The sequence below is a fragment of the Canis aureus genome, chromosome 2 (assembly GCF_053574225.1).
Source record: "Canis aureus isolate CA01 chromosome 2, VMU_Caureus_v.1.0, whole genome shotgun sequence".
NCBI classification, from domain to species: Eukaryota; Metazoa; Chordata; class Mammalia; order Carnivora; family Canidae; genus Canis; species Canis aureus.
In genome coordinates, this window is record NC_135612.1 from 69,623,390 (window position 1) to 69,643,452 (window position 20,063).

Genomic DNA, 20,063 nt, shown 5'->3' on the forward strand with positions numbered 1-20,063 from the left:
ACACAGGAAACACCCTTACTGAAGTTGGCCACAGCAACTTCTTGCAAGATACATCTATGAAGGCAAGGGAAACAAAAACAAAAATGAATTATTGGGACTTCATCCAGATAAAAAGCTTCTGCACAGCAAAAGAAACAGTCAACAAAACTAAAAGACAAGCTACAGAATGGGAGAAGATATTTGTAAATGACATATCAGATAAAGGGCTAGTACCCAAGATCCATAAAGAACTTATTAAACTCAACAGCAAAGAAACAAACAATCTAATCATGAAATGGGCAAAAGACATGAACAGAAATCTCACAGAGGAAGACATAGACATGGCCAACAAGCACATGAGAAAATGCTCTGCGCCCCATGCCATCAGTTAAATACAAATCAAAACCACAATGAGATACCACCTCACACCAGTGAGAATGGGGAAAATTAACAAGACAGGAAACAACAAATGTTGGAGAGGATGCGGAGAAAAGGGAACCCTCTTACACTGTTGGTGGGAATGTAAACTGGTGCAGCCACTCTGGAAAACTGTGTGGAGGTTCCTCAAACAGTTAAAAATATACCTGCCCTATGACCCAGCAATTGCACTGCTGGAGATTTACCCCAAAGATACAGATTCAGTGAAATGCTGGAACACCTGCACCCCGATGTTTATAGCAGCAATGTCCACAATAGCCAAACTATAGAAGGAGCCTCAGTGCCCATCGAAAGATGAATGGATAAAGAAGATGTGATATATATATATATGCACACAATGGAATATTACTCAGCCATTAGAAATGACAAAAACCCACCATTTGCTTCGATGTGGATGGAACTGGAGGGTATTATGCTAAGTGAAATAAGTCAATCAGAGAAGGACAAACATTATATGGTCTCATTCATTTGGGGAGTATAAAAAATAGTGAAAGGGAATAAAGGGAGAGAGAAAATGAGTGTGAAATATCAGAGAGGGTGACAGACTCCTAACTCTAGGAAATGAACAAGGGGTAGCGGTAGGGGAGGTGGGCAGGGGATGGGGTGACTGGGTGACCGGCACAGAGGAGAGTGCTTGGCGGGATGAGCACTGGGTGTTATGCTATCTGTTGGCAAATTGAACTCCAATAAAAAATATTAAAAAAAAAAGAAAAGAAAATCAACAACAACAAAAAGAAACCATTCCGATGTCAAATCTTCTTTTTTTTTTTAAATTTTTATTTATTTATGATAGTCACAGAGAGAGAGAGAGAGGCAGAGACACAGGCAGAGGGAGAAGCAGGCTCCATGCACCAGGAGCCTGATGTGGGATTCGATCCCAGGTCTCCAGGATCGCGCCCTGGGCCAAAGGCAGGCGCCAAACCGCTGCGCCACCCAGGGATCCCCGATGTCAAATCTTCTTATTCCATCATTCACTCCTCTATCAAATTTATTAACCATTGATGAATTGATATTGAGCAAAACATCTATCAGATAGAGTGACAAACAGAAAAAAACAAAGTCCCTGATACCAGGTCTCTAGCACACATATCCTAAGTTTGTGAGATGTTCCCAATTCAGGGATGAGCCCAGAGACTAATTTTCCACATTTCTTTCATTAGCATCTGCAGCCCAGTTATTACTGGTGTAATGTTTAGTCACTCTGGTGCCCTATGAATGTCTTGGCCTGCCACAAAGCCCCCCTGGTTAGGGTCACTGGGATCTTCTTCCCAAATCCAGGAAGAATATGATGCATCACAGAAATATTTGTAACCACAAAAGGAGAGACAGAGGAAAAATTTTAGCAGCACACTCATTCCTTGTGGCATGATAATCTTTTCATTGGTATAGGATTTATTCACCCTAGATAAATAATTTTCTAATTGTGAGGTGGCTGGAAAGGTGTGGAATGAATGTGGAGTGGAGATGAGTACAATCAAAGCATAAAACTCTCACTCACCCCTGGCTCAAGTCCATAAACTCAGTTCTTTTGTTATTTATTTTCTTTGCTTATTCTTTGGGTTCTTTGTAAAGAAAAGTCCTTTGGGAAAAAAAAAAACTTTTAGGGGTTAAAAATTTGAAAACCCTTGCCCTGGAGAATGTTGCCACAGATACAACCCTCAGGACAGACTCATACAGTAGTTATTAATATTATCCATTGTTACTAACAAAGGTATGCAAACCTCAGAGTGATGAGAAAACTTGCTCACTAATAAGTCACTGAGCAGGGACTCAAAGGCAGGATGTCTGATCATAAATACATTTATTCTTTCTACTACATCTCAGAGACTTCTTTGAAATTTTAATTTTAGCAGAAAATTCAAGACTTGTAGGATTTCATATCTCCCAACTTTATTCAAGATTAATTCAGCATATTTTAAATAAATCCCTTCTCTGATAGCATAACTATCATTTTAATGCAATTGTTATATGTCAGACACTATGCTATGCTCATTTAGAAACATAAATGTAACATAAATGAACTCAATGAGTTTTATTTAATCTATCAACAAAATGCATATATTAAATGCCATCACTAATCCTTTTTTCCAGATAAATAAACGGAGAAGTGAGAGGTTAAGAAACAGGTCTAAGTTCACTTAACTAGTTAGAGGCTGGTCCAGAAGCTGCTCTTAAGCAATCTAACTAATTAGTCAGTCCATTACTACATGGGGGTATGGTTGAGTTTAGGTGCTGTGGATTCTGAGTTGAATAAGATATTGTCCCCATACTTAGCTCACTTACAGATACATGGCCTCTAAAATAAGGTTTAGGATGGAAGTAACTGCACTCTCACAATAAATGTTAGTCTTCAAATCAGTGAGTTTAGAAGTAAAAGTTTATTTAGGATTAGTTTTACCTAAAGCCAAAGTTCTTAATGATCTACACAATATGATAGTATTTCTTAAATTTTTAAGAAGATAATCCATACCAGCTTCAGGGAACTTTATTAAGAAAATCTCAGAGAAATTACCCCATGGTAGAGGCCATGCATAAATCACGGTGGACATAAGGCAAAAGAATATTATACTGGAAAACTAGCTCTCACATGTGATGGGGGACTACACATTAAAACCCCTCTGGGAACTTCAGTGAAGATATCTAAATATTGAAAGAAGAGATGAATTATCCTGCTAGGTCCATGGTTTATGAATGCATGCACATTGTCTACCAAATGTTCACAGTTGCTCAAATCATAAAATCCAACTTTTAACTCTATTCCTCTACCGTTAATGATGCACAAGACCAGAATCTGTGCAAAACTTTGGAGGATGACATATTTTCTGCATTTCAACTTCCATGCTTGTTTTAAATAGTTCCCTGGTAGGACAGCAGTATGTGGGTTTTGCTTTAAAGCAAGCTCAATATAAAATTAAAATCACGATTTAAAAAAGAAAAACAAATTGGACAGATGTTGCAGATGGAGACTATTGGAGGTGAGTCATGGCCAAGCCGTTAGTGGTGGAATGCTTCTTATAGTTGGAACTGTCAAAACAGGCTTCCAGTGCACACGAGGTGAAATGCAACTCTCCAGAGAGAAATTTTCATCATCATAAAATCTAATCTCTCTAATTTCAGCCTTGGAAACCTGTGCTGCCTGATATAACATCAAGGTGGAGGCAAGAAACAAGTAACAGGTTAAATGTTCACCCTATTTCGTCTGGCTGGTGTCTTCTCTTTTGCCTAATCAGCTTCTGAATATTGGTGAGACTATGGAGTCAAGATGAATTACTGGTTATGTGGGCAGAGGAAGATGGCAACGAGAAGAGAAGTAAAGATAGGGACCAGCACTGAGAGTATGTAAACCATTGTGCTGGAACTTTTCTGAGCCTTCATTTTTGTTTGTCTGTTTGGGTCTGCAAATCTTGAGTATAATGATAATTGTCTCCTGGAGTTACTACAAGGAAAAAGAAAACATGAAAAGTTTTTACCAAAATTGATTTATAAACTATAAACACCATGCAATTATTGATCATGCTATATTCTTTATTTTTAAAATATTTTATTTATTTATTTATTTATTTATTTATTTATTTATTGAGAAAGAGAGAGCAGAGGAGTAGGGGGAGAGGGAGAAAGAAAATCTCAAGCAGACTCCCTGCTGAGTGCAGAGCCCAATGTGGTGTTCCATCTCATGACTTTAACCAACTGATCCACCCATGTGCCCCTATTTTGTGTTTGATTATAAGGCAAAATAACCCACAAACTAAACACAATGGGAAAAATGGAAGGAAAATTATGGACTTTGGTTTGGGGAGCCTGGATTCTAGTCTGAGTCTACCCCTCACTGAAATACAATGAACTGATACATGGAAACTATCTGGAAAGTGCCTGGTCATAATAACATCAGCAAAGGTTGGTTAGTGTTGGCAAGACTTAACATTTCTGAGCTTCTAATTCCTTGTCTATAAAATATGAATCAGTGCATCTACTTCACAGACTACTGAAGGAGGATTAAACATAGTGATACATAAGAACAGAGATTATGAAATATTTACAAAATGGCTGTTATTATTATTACTTTTTCTTGCAGTCTGTTTTTATACCAAAGTTGAGAGGAACATGCTACCCTCTATGTATCAGCAGAAAACTTTATGTTATAAAAATATATTATCTTCAGGAACATGAAACAAAAGCTTAAGTATTTAGCTTTTGCCTAAATTAGTGATGACATTTACATATTAAGTATTTAGCTTTTGCCTAATTTGGGAGTGACATGATTAACTTTAATAAATATAAAGACTGGGGACACCTGGGTGGCTCAGCGACTGAGCATCTGCCTTTGGCTCAGGTAGTGATCCCAGGGTCCAGGGATTAGGTCCCACATCAGGCTCCCTACAGGAAGCCTGCTTCTCACTCTGCCTGTGTTTCTGCCTCTCTCTCTCTCTGTCTCTCATGAATAAATAAATAAAAACTTAAAAAATAAACAAAGAAATAAATAGTTTATTCATATATTATTATATATTATATATTATTATATATTGTATATTATATATTATATTAAATAAATAGAAGTGTTGGAAAAGTTTAAAGTTGTTTTTTAAAGGAATAAGCAGAGGCTCTATCAGCCTACCATAATTATCAGATTAGAACTAGGAAAGCCTACACTCAGATGCTACTGTTGATGATAAAAACAAATGTATTGTGTTTAAGAGACTTGATAAGATTTATCACTTAACACAACAGACTTCAGTAGCAGGCAGCTTGTGATTCAGAAGATCAGAAATATGAAGTCTCTTGCCAATACTACTTAATGGTTTTGCTGTATTTTTCACTTTGCTTATACTTTCAGATCAATCTACTTGATCTAAAAGCAAAGGAATGAAGGACAGCCTTTGGTTGGCATTTGGTGTGAAATGGTATGTTAATGTGCAGTGTGGAATGAATGGTGTGATGGTGTACAATGGCATGTTAGCGTCCTGTGTGAAATGGTATGTTAGCATGTGGTATGGAATGGCACATTAGTGTTTGGTGTGGGATGGCATGATGTAACAAGTCTTGATGTGGTGGGAACAGTATATTATTTGTCATAAATCTAACCTAGATTCAAATTCCTGCTGAGGATCTTTATACTTGATCTAAGGAAACTTTTTTAATCCCCGTGAAACTCCTTTTAAATTATTATGATAACTATTGCACCCTCCTCCCAAGATTACTCTGGGTATTCAGTGAGACAATTCATGAAATACACCCAGACCTGCACCTGCACAACTTGTAAAAGTTACTTTCTTCCTGTCACCCACTCTGTCTTAGACTTTATGGTTTTATGATAAATATAACAAAAGTAGTATTATAGTCACAAAATCTTAGATTTGAATAGGTTTTGTAATAAAACCTTGGAGGTCAACAAATCAAATTCTCATCATATATGTATTAATAAATAAGCTTAGAAAGATATGTGACTTGCCTAAGACAGTTCTTAATTTGCAACTGAAACAGGACTAGTAGACTTAGTCTCCAGGATTCTAGGTCATAGGCATTCCGCAAGCCCAGATGTGACCTATGTCTTGATTGCTTCAATGAAGGCATGCATCTGTGCCTTCAAGGATCTTAGAATCCAAGAAGACAACACCAAGAACTACCCCTGGCCACATGCAGAGTACAAAGAGATGGCTACATGCTCTCCAGCTACTTTTTCTTCTGCATATGTGAATGCTGCGATGCTTTTACCTAGTAACTGAACAGGCTACTGCATACCACATGCAAAATACTCCATTTAGTACTGTACAAAAAGGAAATTAAATTTCAGCCCAAGACAGAAGAGACATGAAACCAGCTGTAAAGTAGGACAGATCTCAGATTTTAGCATCAGGAAAAAACTGAGTTCAAATCCTGATTCTGTTGCTTTGCATACACTCTTTTGGTCCAATTCCTAAACTACTCTAGGCCTTTGTTTGCTCTCCTTTATTATGTGAAGAATTACACTTAGTCCTCAGATGGGTCATGAACACTGCTCTAGTGTAAAATGAAGAACTCAAACTTTACCTAAGTTCTCAATCAATCCCTCATTCAGTGGTGACTATTGTTAATAGCAATTATTAATTATCAAGAGATGTAAAGTACTATGTGGCTAACCTTCTAAATTAGTTGTCATCAGACTTTTTCCTGTAGATGTTCCTGTAAACATTTTCAGCTCTGTGGGCTGTAGGGTCCACCATGACGACTCATTTCTGTTGTTGCAGAGTGAAAGCAGACACAGACCATGTGTAAATGAATAGGTGTGGCTATGCTATAATAAATGTAAACACAGGAGGCCAGTGTGGACCATAGTTTTTCAACTCCTGTTCTGAATGGACAATTATGGAAAGGGTAACTATAAAGAATGATTACTGGTTTAGTAAAACTTTAGGATTTGGGAGTGAGATGACAACAGCAGCAGAAGGAACAGCATAAACAGAGGCAAGAATTGGGAGCAGTTTGGAGCAAGTCTGGTGCTTATTTGAGCCTAACACCCCATCAGGGATCCTCCAAGCACCCAGTCCAAGCCAGGTCATAAAGGATGCTCATTGAAAGGGAGCATGAAATACTGGAGCAAAAGACATTCTGGAACTCTCCTATCTCAATACCCTCACATCCTTGTTGAATGACAACTTTTGAGCAGAAAAGTGACATGATTGATAACATGCTTTACTATAATAGAAGTGCAAGGGCAACTCTCTTAGGGCAGAATAAACAAGTAACAAGGTAACTAATCTAATCAGAGGAAAGAAGAAAGAGATAGAGTGGAGGATAACATCTATAAGTCAGGCTTATAAGACAGAGATGTGGAATATTGAATGTGGGAAGCAAAGCTGGCTGGAGAGCTGAAAAAGACACTGAAAAGTGAACTGTGGGACTTTGGGCAAATCACTGAACTTGTATGAGAAATGGATTGGATCATCTCTGAGCTCTTTTAGATCCAGAGATCAATGACTTCATATTGAATTTGGCATTGTGAGCACACTGATATTTTGGTCTCTGTAACTTAGCAGCTAGACTAAGCCCAATATATTAATTGGTAAGAATAGATAGTGAAATCATCTGTACTCTTTGAAAACTCTCTGTCTCCTTTTCACTATTCTCTTTTTCTTGCTTGTTTTGTTTCATTTGTCATGTGTGTATAAGTGTGCATGTCTTGTGGAACACATATATTTTAATCTATAAGGTGATGCATATGATTTGGCTCCATTGCATTGTGTTTGAAGTCCTAGCAGAACATTCTCAACCATTGTGCCTGAGTGGATTTTTCAAAACGCTGGTATTTTCATTTCCTTCCTCTCCATTAAACATCAATGACAGACAAAGGCTGTCACATAATGCCATCTGTATAAAGCCCACAGTGTTCTTTCTATAAGGCATGCAACTCTTTTTTTGTCTGATTCTCACATGTCTTTCTTTCTTTAGGACCCACCTCACACCTCTACCTAGCCCAGATATATGAACCACAAAGTTTTCAAAATGTTCCAAATTGTTTCATGTTAATGATCATTTGCTTACACTGTTTTTTCTATTAAGGTTTCCAAGGGAGCCCATAAAAAAAATCCCCCTTTCCCAGCTAGATTGTGAACATGTACAGAAATGAAGCAAAGAAAAAATATGGAAGCCAAACATATTTGTTACAGATGGAGGCCAAGATGGAAGACACATCCTTAGGTGGATTAGTCAAGTGGACTTGAGAATATCAAACTTTGGCTATACAAGACCTACTCTGTCAAATTCAGGCATTGCAGGACTGGGGCAGGCCTCCCCTGCCTAGAACTCCTGCAACATAGATGGCCTAGCTGAGCTGAGTACCCCCACTTATTCCTTTTGAATATCCCAGCCAACTAGGTCATTCTACCAACTCTTAAGCTAAAGAAGCAAAATAAGGACCCCGTGTTATGCTAATTGAGCTACTTTCACAGGATGGAAATGTCAGAAGTAAGGAGGAAGTGTTCCTCACCAACATTACTCCTAATACTTTCTTATCTTTATAGTAAAGAATTGTTATTTATCAAATTTTCACCCAGTCATCACCAACAAAGTGTTCGCCAAGTAGACGTTCTTTGAATTTGTGTATCAAGACCTAAACAAGCATAGCATGATAACATCTATTGCTCAATGCTGTACACCTCTACCTCCCCCAAAGACTCAGGTCCCTGAGAGCCATTTGTTGATATTATTTTTCTGCTGTGTACCCTTTTTCATTCTTAGGTCACAATGAAAGCTCAGGGTTTTTGTTTTTTTTTTTTCTTTAGGGCTCTCCTTTCCCAATTTACATGAATTCTGAAGATGCCACTAATCCAGGGATGGTAAGTGTTGATTCTTCAGTGGAATGACAGAAAGACAGAAATGAGTGGAATTGTTTCACCTCAGTGTGATGCCAGAAGTAAAGTGTCCATTCTTCGTTACCCAGATCCTTTGAGGGTTGTGGTTCCTGTCTTTTGTAGATTGTTTGCAAACATGGCTCTTGCAATATGACTTTGCTGAAGGTGGCATCTTTCTCTCCACTTCCTGCCTTGAACTTGAGCTGACTTAGGCACTTACTTTGGTCAATAGATGTGGTGAAGCTGGTGTCCCACCAGGTCTGAGCCTAGGTTGTAAGTGACTGTCCACCTTCTGTTTGTTTCCTTGGACCCCAACCACCTGCATTGATCAAACCCCAGTAATCACCCTTTGGATGAGAGATTAAGTGGGACAGAGTCTGCCTGTTTCTCCCTAGATGCATAGACAATACCTCTGTCTACTCACAACAGCTAAACCTGTCCTGGACCAGATGACCTCTCCAGCCAAACTGCAAGTGGGAGCTAATAAATATCTACTGCTTTAAGCAACTAAGATTTGGAGTGGTTATTATACAACAATGGATAATTTCCCCCCATTTTTACCAAGATATAACTGATGTATAACATTGTATATGTTCAAAGTATAAAGCATAACGACTTGATATTGGTACTTAGAAATGGCTTTGGGGTTGGGTGTCAACAGAGATTGGAAAAATGATGATCAGCCTGTTGGTGGAAGATGGAAAAAGATGTAGTTTGTCTTTGATTTGTCTTTTGATGTAGAGAGTGACTCCAAATCCACCCACATACCTGTTCTTACGGTTTTTTTTATACTTAAATTAATCTGAGTTACTGTATGTTGCTTGAGATCAAAGAAACTTAGCTGAAATAGGCCAGAAAGTGGGAAGGAAGGTCAAAATAGAGGAAAGGAAAAAAAAATAAGGAAGTATATAGAACTCTTAACTGTCATCTAAAAAAAAGATTCAGATCACTGCATTTAAAAGAAAATGCATTTTCCAAACACCAGAGTGTATATGAATCAACTAAAATGCCAGTGATCACTAGGCTTAAAAAACCCTGTTCTGATGTTATGATTATTCAGTTTATTGTTACACACACACGCATACACACACAGGGAATTGCAGATGGCTCACCCATCTGGTCAGAGGGCACCAGAGAAGTCACGAGCAAATGCATATCGGAAGTTTTTGATTTATGTACGAGGTTTTCTGCAAACAGTTCACTGCTGCTGATTAAATCATTGCAAGCAGATTAGGTTCTGTTGGTGAAAGGAGTAATAAAGTGAAATCTATTTCTGCTTCCCAAAGCATTTATGCTATACAGATCTTAAACCAAGGCATTCTCCAGATAAACAAACTCCAAATGCAGTGATCAAGAACAAACTCTAAATCTCTGCAAAATCACAGAATATTTGGAATTGTTTTCCTCTTTTGTACCAAAAACTAAAAATTTCATAAATTACATAAATTATTTCTATTCACTAAATAATTTTCAATTGTTATGTAATAAATCAGATAATAGACAACTCAGCTGGCCTTCTCTTAATTATGAGTTCACTTAACAAATATTTATTCCACAACTATACTCCAATGACATTGCTATACCCAAAATTCTTGTACTTCGATTGGCTTCCTATTGCCTAAAGAATTGTGTAAAAATAATTATAGTGATACCATTACTATTTATTATGAAGAAAATCATGAACTTCCCTAAGGTGTGCCAGATATTGCTATGACAGTGATGGTCAACATGGGCACCACTTGTAGGCTGTGTCTGCTCGTGTTCCAGCTTGCCACTCACTAGCTGTGTTAACATTAGGAAAATTACTCATCTGTAATTCTGATTCTGAATTCATTCTCCCATGGAAGGAGATAGGAATAATGTCTCATCATACCTTGTAAAGATTAAATAAGCACATGTAAAGTGCTTAGACCATTCCTTGGCATATAATAACTATTTAATAAATGTTAGCTATTGTCATTAACTATCCTCCTCCTCCTTCCCCTCCGACTTCCCCTCCTCCTCCTCACCATCACAGCCCTAGATTAACATTTCACCTATTTTATGAGCACTTACAACATCTCATTTATTTCTCTGATCAGTCCTATGATAAATGTCATTATCCTTACTTTATAAAATTGAAACCAAGACTCAGATTGGTAAAATAATTTGCCCAAGGTCATTCTAGCAAAGATAAGCTCAGAGTCAAGCCCAAGCCTGTTGGACATGAAGTCCATACCCATTTTCTACACCTTGCCCCATTTATTGGTTTCTAAGGGTATCTATCCACTCATTTCCTCTTACCTTCTTTCCTCTAGCTGTTTTATGCTCCAAAGCTTGTACCACACTAACTTAGATTATTATGTTGAAATGTCCTCATCAGTAAAACAATGCCTACCTGACTGTTGTGGGATTAAATGAAATAAGCAGAGATCAGCACAGTGCTTGGCATGTAGTAAGACTAGAATAAGTTTTAACGTAAGAGTCTGATAAGCAGAACTCCCTCTGTCTCTTCACCAGCACAATTCTCCAAGACAACCGCAATAGGAGCCAGATTAAAAATAAAGGCTGGCCTTATCTGCTACAAAATTGTTCAAATAAGAATGTCCATTACCCATCTCAAAGAAGTAAAGGATATGAGTAGAAAAATAGGTGAAAAAGGCTTCCTTTTAGGGGAATATCTGTGGGCTATAGGTCTCTTCCCAAAACCCACAAGGAAGAGGAAGCTACTTGCTCCTACCTCAAACCAAGTGAAAGGAGCTTTGGAGGAATGACAGGTTTGATTGTGTGTATGGGAAACTTGTGAGCTTCACCTGGGAGAGTTGTGGCCAGGGCTATCTATTTCAGATATCCAGGCATAGGAAGGACATGGACAAGCAGTGTTTTTCAGGGAACCAGATGTGACCTTAGAGTTGGAATCTAGCCTGGAGTCTATGTGGAGAGGATTGTGGGAATTCTAGGGGTCAGGATAGTTGGAAGTGGCCAGCTAGAGGTGTAGCAGCATCTGTGTTAAGGGAGCTATGGATACCTCTGAAATATGTCCTCAAAAGGGGGTCCCTTGAGAGATGAACAGGGAGTACCTCTATATGTGTGCAACAGGAACCAACTCCCAATCACATGTCTGCCCATCATTGTGGCCATGTTACCTTAGTCCTTCCTTCCCTAATGCCCTCTATGCCTATGCCTCATGTGGAGAGGTCAAGTATTTAGACTGTAAGGAGTGGAATAGGGATAGGTGGAAGAGTAGGATGAGAAAACAGAAAAAAACACTCACTGTCCATGCACTACCCTAGGCTTTCAGGCCTGGCATTGTCCAGATTCAGTGCAGAGGAGGAGTTATATATTTGAATAAGAGTTTTGATGATTGCACCTTTCTGGACATTTAAATTATTTCAAAAGATCTCCATTTTGATTTAATAGTAGCCCAGGTATTTGAGGACTGTGTATTGGCAGTGCTGCGCAGAAGGACCGCAAAGCTTTTGGGTTCATATAAATCTTGCTTAAACTCTGAACTTTTCTGGGGCTCCTGGATGGAGCAGTCAGTAGGGCATCTGATTTTTGGTTTTAGTTCAAGTTGTGATCTCAGGATCATGAAATCAAGTCCCAGGGGTTGGGCTCCATGCTCAGCGTGGAGTCTGCTTGGGTTTCCCTTTCCTTTCCCTATGTCTCTCCTTCCCTAAAATAAATAAATAAACCCTTAAAAAAGAGACAAAGAAAAAAGAAAACACCTCTGGCCTTTTCTCTGCTTCCTTATTTTTCTTGTGTGGCACTATGAAGTTTCTGGGTTTCATTTTACACCACAGTTATAGAGCACATTAAGTGCCTTGTGTTAAATATCTAGGGCTGTACCTGGCCTTAGCACTTAATAATAGCAATTTCCATTTCCATTTTGATTGGGAAAAAAATAACAGAAAAGGCATTGCCATTATCTTACCAATTCTTTGATGAAGATATGACCCCAAAGGGCATTTAAATCTATTGCCCTTTGAATCTTCAACTTCCAAAGAAATATTTTAAAGAAGATGAGGGCATGAATAGCTCTGTAATCCCCTTTCTTTCTACAGTAAGCTAACGCACCACCAAAGGGAGAAACTATGCAGAAAGCTCTGTAGCACTTGGACCTATTTAGCCAGCCCAGTCTCAACTGTCCAACAGACCCTTTGGAATCCCAGATCAGCTTCACTGTTGTCTTTGTGAAATTAGAGCAATGATTATCATAATATCAACCTACTTCATAGGATTTTAGGAGCATGCCAGGATATAATATATAAAACATGTTTAGACCCTCCAAACTTGTCTGTCATTGCTTAGATAATCAGTTTTGTAACACGAATGCCTTGGTTCAACCTTATGAGTTAGGCCAATGGCTCTTCTGATTATCTTGTCTTTGTCTTTACTTGTTATGCTTCTTTAACACTTTCATGATTTTTTATCATGCTTTTATCTCCTATCTGTTAAACATAAATGGCCATTTAAATGTGGAAATTAAATGAAATGTCTCATCAACAGATAACTTGGATCCTTTTGCTCTCCCAATTAAATAAAAAGACAGACACATTAGGAACTCCCAATTTGATATGGGGAAGATCAGGTTGACTCTGTGTCCCTATCTTCCTCATGCATGACTGATACTGCTTAGGAAACTGAAATAATGCATGGAATAATAAATATCAACATAAAATATATAGCTGAACACTACTGTTAGATGTACTTAGTTGGGGACAGCAGAATCCTGTGATTTTAGAGTTTGGGTTCCCCAATCAAATCCTGAATGTATCTGTGGTCTCAGAATCTTTTGACTTACCTGCACACTGGGCAGAAAAATAGTAGTTACTTCACAGAGTGCTGAGGAATTCTGAAAGAAATAATGTACAAGAAAGTACTGGTTAAATGCAGAGATGCTATAAAATTAACATGTTACAATCACCTAACCCTATCTTCGACAAGAAAATCAGATAAGGCATAGGGGTGGTAGAAAGGAAATTTGGGTATGAAGGCTGGACTTATTATAATCCCAACTCCACCACGAAGTAACTTAGTTCACCTTGTGGGTGAAATAAACACTCACCTAACAAGCAAAAAAGAATAACACCCAACTACGAGAATACACTATCAGTATAGTACCTTGAAATTCTAAAGCTGCATGATCTCTATGTAGCTGCTACCCACTTAGAAGTAAAATAGAATTGCATACTTTTCTGGCCATCAACTGCACTATCAGTAATGATGGAGCAGGGCAGTATGGTGGCAAAAATTAAAACAACCAAAGCCAGAGAACTCTGGTTTGAATCCTGGTTCTTCAGGATGTTAATGGGAGAAGTTATTAAATTGCCATGGCCTGAACTGTCTTATTTGCAAAATGAAACTCTTGTGAGGGAAGAAAAGTACATGAGATCGTATGTTTCAATTCATTTTTGCTGCCTTTCTACAAACATCCAGTGAGCATATAGCAAATGAAATCCTGAACCCCCTTAGTTCTGCCTGGTTGGGGACATTAGGAGTTAGGGAGCTAATAAAGATCTCTTGGCCTCAAGATTTAAGTCAAGCCCTTTGTGTTTATCATGTGGGATGGATACAGAGCTAATGGCTAAGTTGGAAAAGATCCTTGTTTTAACAGTGTAGAACTGCAGACTCATTTTGCCATCTGTATTGCCAGGAACCGAGCAAGGAGAAAGCCCCGGAAAGAATAAGATTAATTCTCACCAGAGGTTATTTTCCTTTCATCCCACAAGAAGCCTGCTTTGTAGGGATTGTCCTGGGAGGAGGAGAAACAGGATGCATTTCTGGAGGGGACTCACACCTTGTCCCTCTTTGCAGCCTCAGAGCATGAAGATCGAGAAGGAAGCCATCTGAATGACTCATTGCAAGCTCTTCCCACCATTCTTGGAGCCTCAGGCTCAGAGCATTGGTGTTCATTTTCCATTTCTTCTCTTCCATACTGAACAAGCCTCATGTGGAACTCCCATCCTCTCTGTCTCCCATGAATCTCAGAGACAATGGGCAGAGGTCTTCAAAGTGGGAGTAAGGATTCAGGGCACACACAGGTAATCCACCAGATGCAAGGATAAATTAGTAGGTCTTTGATTTACACTTAATTCTAGTCCATCTTATGTTTACTTTAAATTCTGTAATGTAAATAATATATTAACACTGAGGTACATCTATATAATTAATAAGTGAGGTTATGTATTGCAGTTGTGTTTTAACTATTATCATATGCAGAAACAGATAATACAGAAACTACTAAAAATGTATAATCAAAAAAACATGTTGTGTCCATAGACAGTAGGCTTTTTAAAAGTCAAGACAAGGTCATTCATCCTTGAATCCCAAATTTCTGGTGCAATGTCTTACAGTCTAGAAAGAATGGAGGGATAAACAAAATAATATGCATATATTTATTGGAACATACAACTAGGCAAGGTTCTATCCTACACCCTCAAGATTCAGAGACATATAATCTTGTGAAGAAGACAATCATGGAACCAACCAACCAGAAGACAATGGGGTGAGTGTTTCATGTGCATTGTAACTATAATTATAACTATGTGGATACAAACAGAAAACTATCAATTTTATTAAGCTCAGGAGCAAGACTGGGCTAGCTTCATACAGAAGTGAGGATTTAACAGAGCCATAAATATTAAGTAGAATTTTTTTTTTTTTTTTTTTTTATGTTTGGAAGAAACACAGGAGAGTGGATCAGGAGAATTTATTTCCTGTAAGTTCTTTTAATTTGCATAGGGCAGGACACATTGGAAAGTCTGCATAAATTGAGTTACCGTGTCTAAACATGTATTAGTTAGAACCACTTTAATTATAACTAATAAAGACTGCAGAAATAAAAATAATTGACTCAGAAATAAAAATAATTTTTAATTTACAGTACTTAGAACCCTAAAAATTGGGAGGGTTTCAGGCACAGTTTGATTCAGAGGTTTATAAGGTTATCAAGATTACAGCTTCATTTCTTTTAGCTATTCTGAATTTCTGACTTTTCTTATGGTTTCCTCTTCAGGCTGGATTCCTACTCAAACTGGCTATGGCAATTTCAGGTTGCATATTCACAACCTACAACCCTCAGAGGCAGAACTGGCTCCTGAGTTCCAGAAGCCTAAGCAAGAGTTCCAACACTAACACTAATCACACTAGCCTAGGTCACAGCTCCAGCCCTGAATCAAATGTCAGCCAAATATAATACCAGACTCCTGGAGACAGGAGGAGAGTCAGCTTTTCCCAAACTACATGGATCCCCTCATGGAAATCAAGATATTTCAAAGGAAAATGAGAAAATTGATACTCCAGAGCAACCAATAGATGGGTACTATATGTAGTATAACCCCATTCAGTGTTTAATGAAGAGTGCATACATCGATTTTGCACGTTGTAAAAGCGAATTAACCTGATTTTTAAAAAATATCTTCTGAAAATCCTCACATGGTTTTCTCTGTTTCATTCTGTTTTGCCTCAACCTCTGAGATGAAATATGGCCAGTAGGGATATACTGGATATCATTTACCAGTTTGGTGAGGAAGAACTGAACTTCCTTTGTGTTTGCTTGTTTTCTTTCCATTCTTTTTTTTTTTAACTTCTTAGAAACTTAAAACTTAAGTAATGAAATCACAGTGAAAGTCATTGCTTTATTCTCTACCTTTTGTGTCTGATTACAATACTGTTATCTTTCCCTCTGAGAAATAGATATTTGCTTTATCTTGTATAAAACTAGCCTGACTTCCTAGACAAAGTGCAAACGTATAATAACCATTTTGTTAGAGACTGGCTTACAAGACACTAGTACTTTATGAAGAAATGAAAATTGGCCCCAGAAAGAAATCCAACTAGAGCATCACTGTCCACAGTAGAAGCTAAGCCCATTCTGTGGTCTGTTCTTGCTCTGAAGCCACTTCTCAGCCTTGCACATGAGTACAGGCATTACAGGAGAATCTCATAGCTTCTATTTTGGAGACTCATTTTATATGTCAAACCACTAGCTGTCTCTTTTACTTAACCCAAGGTTGCTTGACATTCAATAAATATTAAATGTGGCAATAATAATGATGATAATGACCGTGTAAATAAATAAAAAGAAATAATCCTTTTTAAGCCTTTCCAGATTGTCAGCACTTATGATTTTAGAATAAGAGAAAATTCATCTCTTGGGGTCAAGTGGAATGTCTTTTGGCCTCCCTATATGTGATTAAGTCATACTCAATTTCCTAAAGTCAAAGGATAAAGCTCTAAGAGAGTATGATCGTGCTAATAATTTTCAAGAATAGTATCCTTGGAGGTGAAAATAGCATATTTGGCATCTGTAGCTTCCAGGTAGAACTGAGTCTTCTTCCTTATACAAACCTTTGTTAAAGTAGCCTTAAACTTGTGGACATGACTGGCTTGCGTGTGAATCACTGGTATACCTTTCATTGCTTGTACACAGCTCATCACTTGTACACCCCTCACCACAGAGCCAGACACACAGTAGGTGTTCACTAAATGTTCATTTAGTACATAAATGAGTTTTTAAATTTATCTTCTTGAGTACGGACCATCTGCACATACACTCCCTGTCAGAGAGAGTAGGCTAAATGTATGCTACCATTTAAGCACAATTTAAGGCAGAAATTACAAATTACTTTCATCTTGCTTGCAAGCCCTGGGTTTAAGAGTAGTATGGGCATGCTGAAATGATTAGTCATGTCTGCCGTGGACACAGGATAGAGGTCTGGCAGCAGTGTGCCACAGAGCTATATGCCATCCAGATTTACAGGCATTCCCACCCACAGCAGAGGGACAGGTTTTGCAGAGAAGAGGGCAAAATATCCCACTGGTGTGTCTGAGAACACCATAAAAGCTTAGCAGTGACTCAATTAACAGTAACTATGGAAATTGCATCTGTTGAGAATTTGCTTACAATTACTTTTAAATGAATTGGCAATGTCTTTCTGCAAATGGTCAAGGCACACATAAAAACACATGGCCCAGGGTTATTTGAGGATTTTCAGAATCTGTCCACAAATACAGCCCTAATCAGCCAGTATTTGGGAGTTCCATCATTATATGGGTGCATTTATTTTTATAAATTAGAGGACAGACCTCAGTTGAAATAAAATGGACCAGGTTTCTGTCCTCTCCTGACATTTTGCATTTGGCAAAGCAAGCACTGTAAGTCTTGCTTGGCACATAAGATAAATTCCAAATAACCCCAAATAACCCCAATTTCACTCCATTACTTACTGGAAAATCTCCTCTTCTAGGCACATCTTCAGACCTGGAGACTCTGTAGATACTTCCATTTGCCCATCAGACCCTACCCTCTCCATCTAGGAGGCTGGCCTGTGGGTTAATACCGACTGCCTCCCGTGTACTCTGGCCTCTGATTGAGTTCAGCCAATATGGAGGCCCAGCAGGAGATGGACGGGAAGCATTTCTTCCACTGACTTGTTTTCCCAGTGACATCCCTTCAGGATAGCCATGTCCTCTCCCAGGCCCCCTTGAGTCAGCCTACACTATACACGGGATTTCTCTGGCCTTCCAAAATCCAGTGAGCTCTCCGTGTCCTTGCCTTATTGGACCCGGGAAGGTAACAGGATCCCTGATGATGCTAGCTTAAGTCTTTGCACTATTCTTTGTGGGTCCCTATGCCGCGAATCCACCTTAAATTAATAAGTAAGCACCACTTGAATTAGCCTAATTTTGATGTGTCACCTTGTCCCTTTGGGCTCTGACAGCTTTGGTGCTTCCCCGGGAAGCCCTTGCCTCACCTGGCACCATGACGATAGTGAAGGTCAGCTCCTCATCAGGGCCTCAGCATCCTCTGGCTTTCTCCTACCCCACTGACTTTAGTGAAGAGCCTGCTTCTGTCCACTGCAGAACCCCACTGTACACACCAGCTGCTTATTTGTGCATGGTCACAGCTACCCTTATGTCCTCGTGAAGTGAAGCCTGCCCTGATGAGAGGACAATATTTCAGCAAAACCGTCAAAAATGAAAAAAAAAAAAACACACACACACACACATGAAAACCTGTTTTTTTTTAATTGGCATAATACTGGCATTTTTCTATTTCAGAAGAAAGATTTTAAAAAATATATTAAAAATGAGTGGGAAATATCAAAAAGGGAGACAGAACATGAAAGACTCCTAACTCTGGGAAACGATCTAGGGGTGGTGGAAGGGGAGGTGGGTGGGGGATAGGGGTGACTGGGTGACGGGCACTGAGGTGGGCACTTGACAAGATGAGCACTGGGTGTTATTCTATATGTTGGCAAATTGAACACCAATAAAAAATAAATTCATAAAAAATAAAAATAAAATAAAAAATTAAAAATATATTAATTATCAATTAGAAAACTAACTGTTCTAAGGCTGGCACGAAATAAGCTCTTATTTATACTTTACAGCATTTATTTTTTTAACATTTTTAAACATTATTTCACATTCACTTATTCTTTTAACATTTTAACATTTATCTTAACACTTAACATCATTTCACATCTTTTGTAATGTTTAGCGTTTATTTATTTTAACATTTTCACAATTTTATCAGGTATTATCTTTTTTAAACATTTATTATTAACATTTTTTAACACTTAACATATGTACAAAGCACAGGATGTGGGGGAGACCAAGTTATAAGGATGATACGGACCTTATTCCTATACAACGTATCCTATAATTGAATAAATAAGCAAACACACACACATAAGCCTATCAGATGCCAGCATGCTTATATACATCTATTTTTTAAAGCTTTCAACCACTGTGAAAGTGCAAATTCCTATTCCAACTTTACATATGAAGAAGTGGAAAATCGTAGGGTATGTGGCCTGACCAGTGCCACACACGTTGTGAGATCCTGGTAGACAGACAAATGCATCATAGCAGACAAGAGGATAAAGGCCCACATCAACCCTGAGCCAATTTCCAAAGCGAACCTAGTGACTTGGTGCAACAGATTCTTGCATATGAAGACTCCTTCCTGCAGCCAATTTTCTCCCTCCTTAAAGCCACGTGGTCCCCCATCATGGCCTGTTTCTGTCCCTTTAACCTTTTGACACTGTGCATGAGAGCATCTCTACTGTCCAGCTCTGTGGTTTCCAACTGGAGGTGATTTTGCTTCTCTACCAAGGACAGCTGGGAATGTCTTAGAGACATTTTTGGTTGCCACTACTGAGATATAGTTATGCCAACCATGTCATAAATGCTTCTAAATATCTTGCAATGCAGAGGAAAGTCCCCACGACAAGGAATGATCTGGCTTGGAGGATACTGGTTCTGAGGCTGCGTGTCCTACCCTCCAGATCCATCACCTTGCCCAAGGAGCTCACCCTTTCCCAGATGCTGGAC

At 38.5% G+C, this 20,063-nt stretch overlaps 1 long non-coding RNA gene across 3 annotated transcripts in view; it reads left to right on the plus strand.

Annotated features, from left to right (window-relative positions):
* The window catches only part of LOC144301342 (uncharacterized), a 65,339-nt gene extending 49,023 nt beyond the window's left edge, over positions 1-16,316 (plus strand). Inside the window, exons 2-7 of one of the 3 annotated variants that reach the window (XR_013368162.1) lie at positions 3,535-3,752; positions 8,673-8,726; positions 14,538-14,764; positions 15,077-15,228; positions 15,406-15,441; positions 15,739-16,316. This is a non-coding gene — a long non-coding RNA (uncharacterized LOC144301342). The remainder of the gene's footprint in view (positions 1-3,534; positions 3,753-8,672; positions 8,727-14,537; positions 14,765-15,076; positions 15,229-15,405; positions 15,442-15,738) is intronic. The other 2 variants (XR_013368158.1, XR_013368156.1) reach the window with 2 other exon arrangements.
* Positions 16,317-20,063: the final 3,747 nt, after the last annotated feature.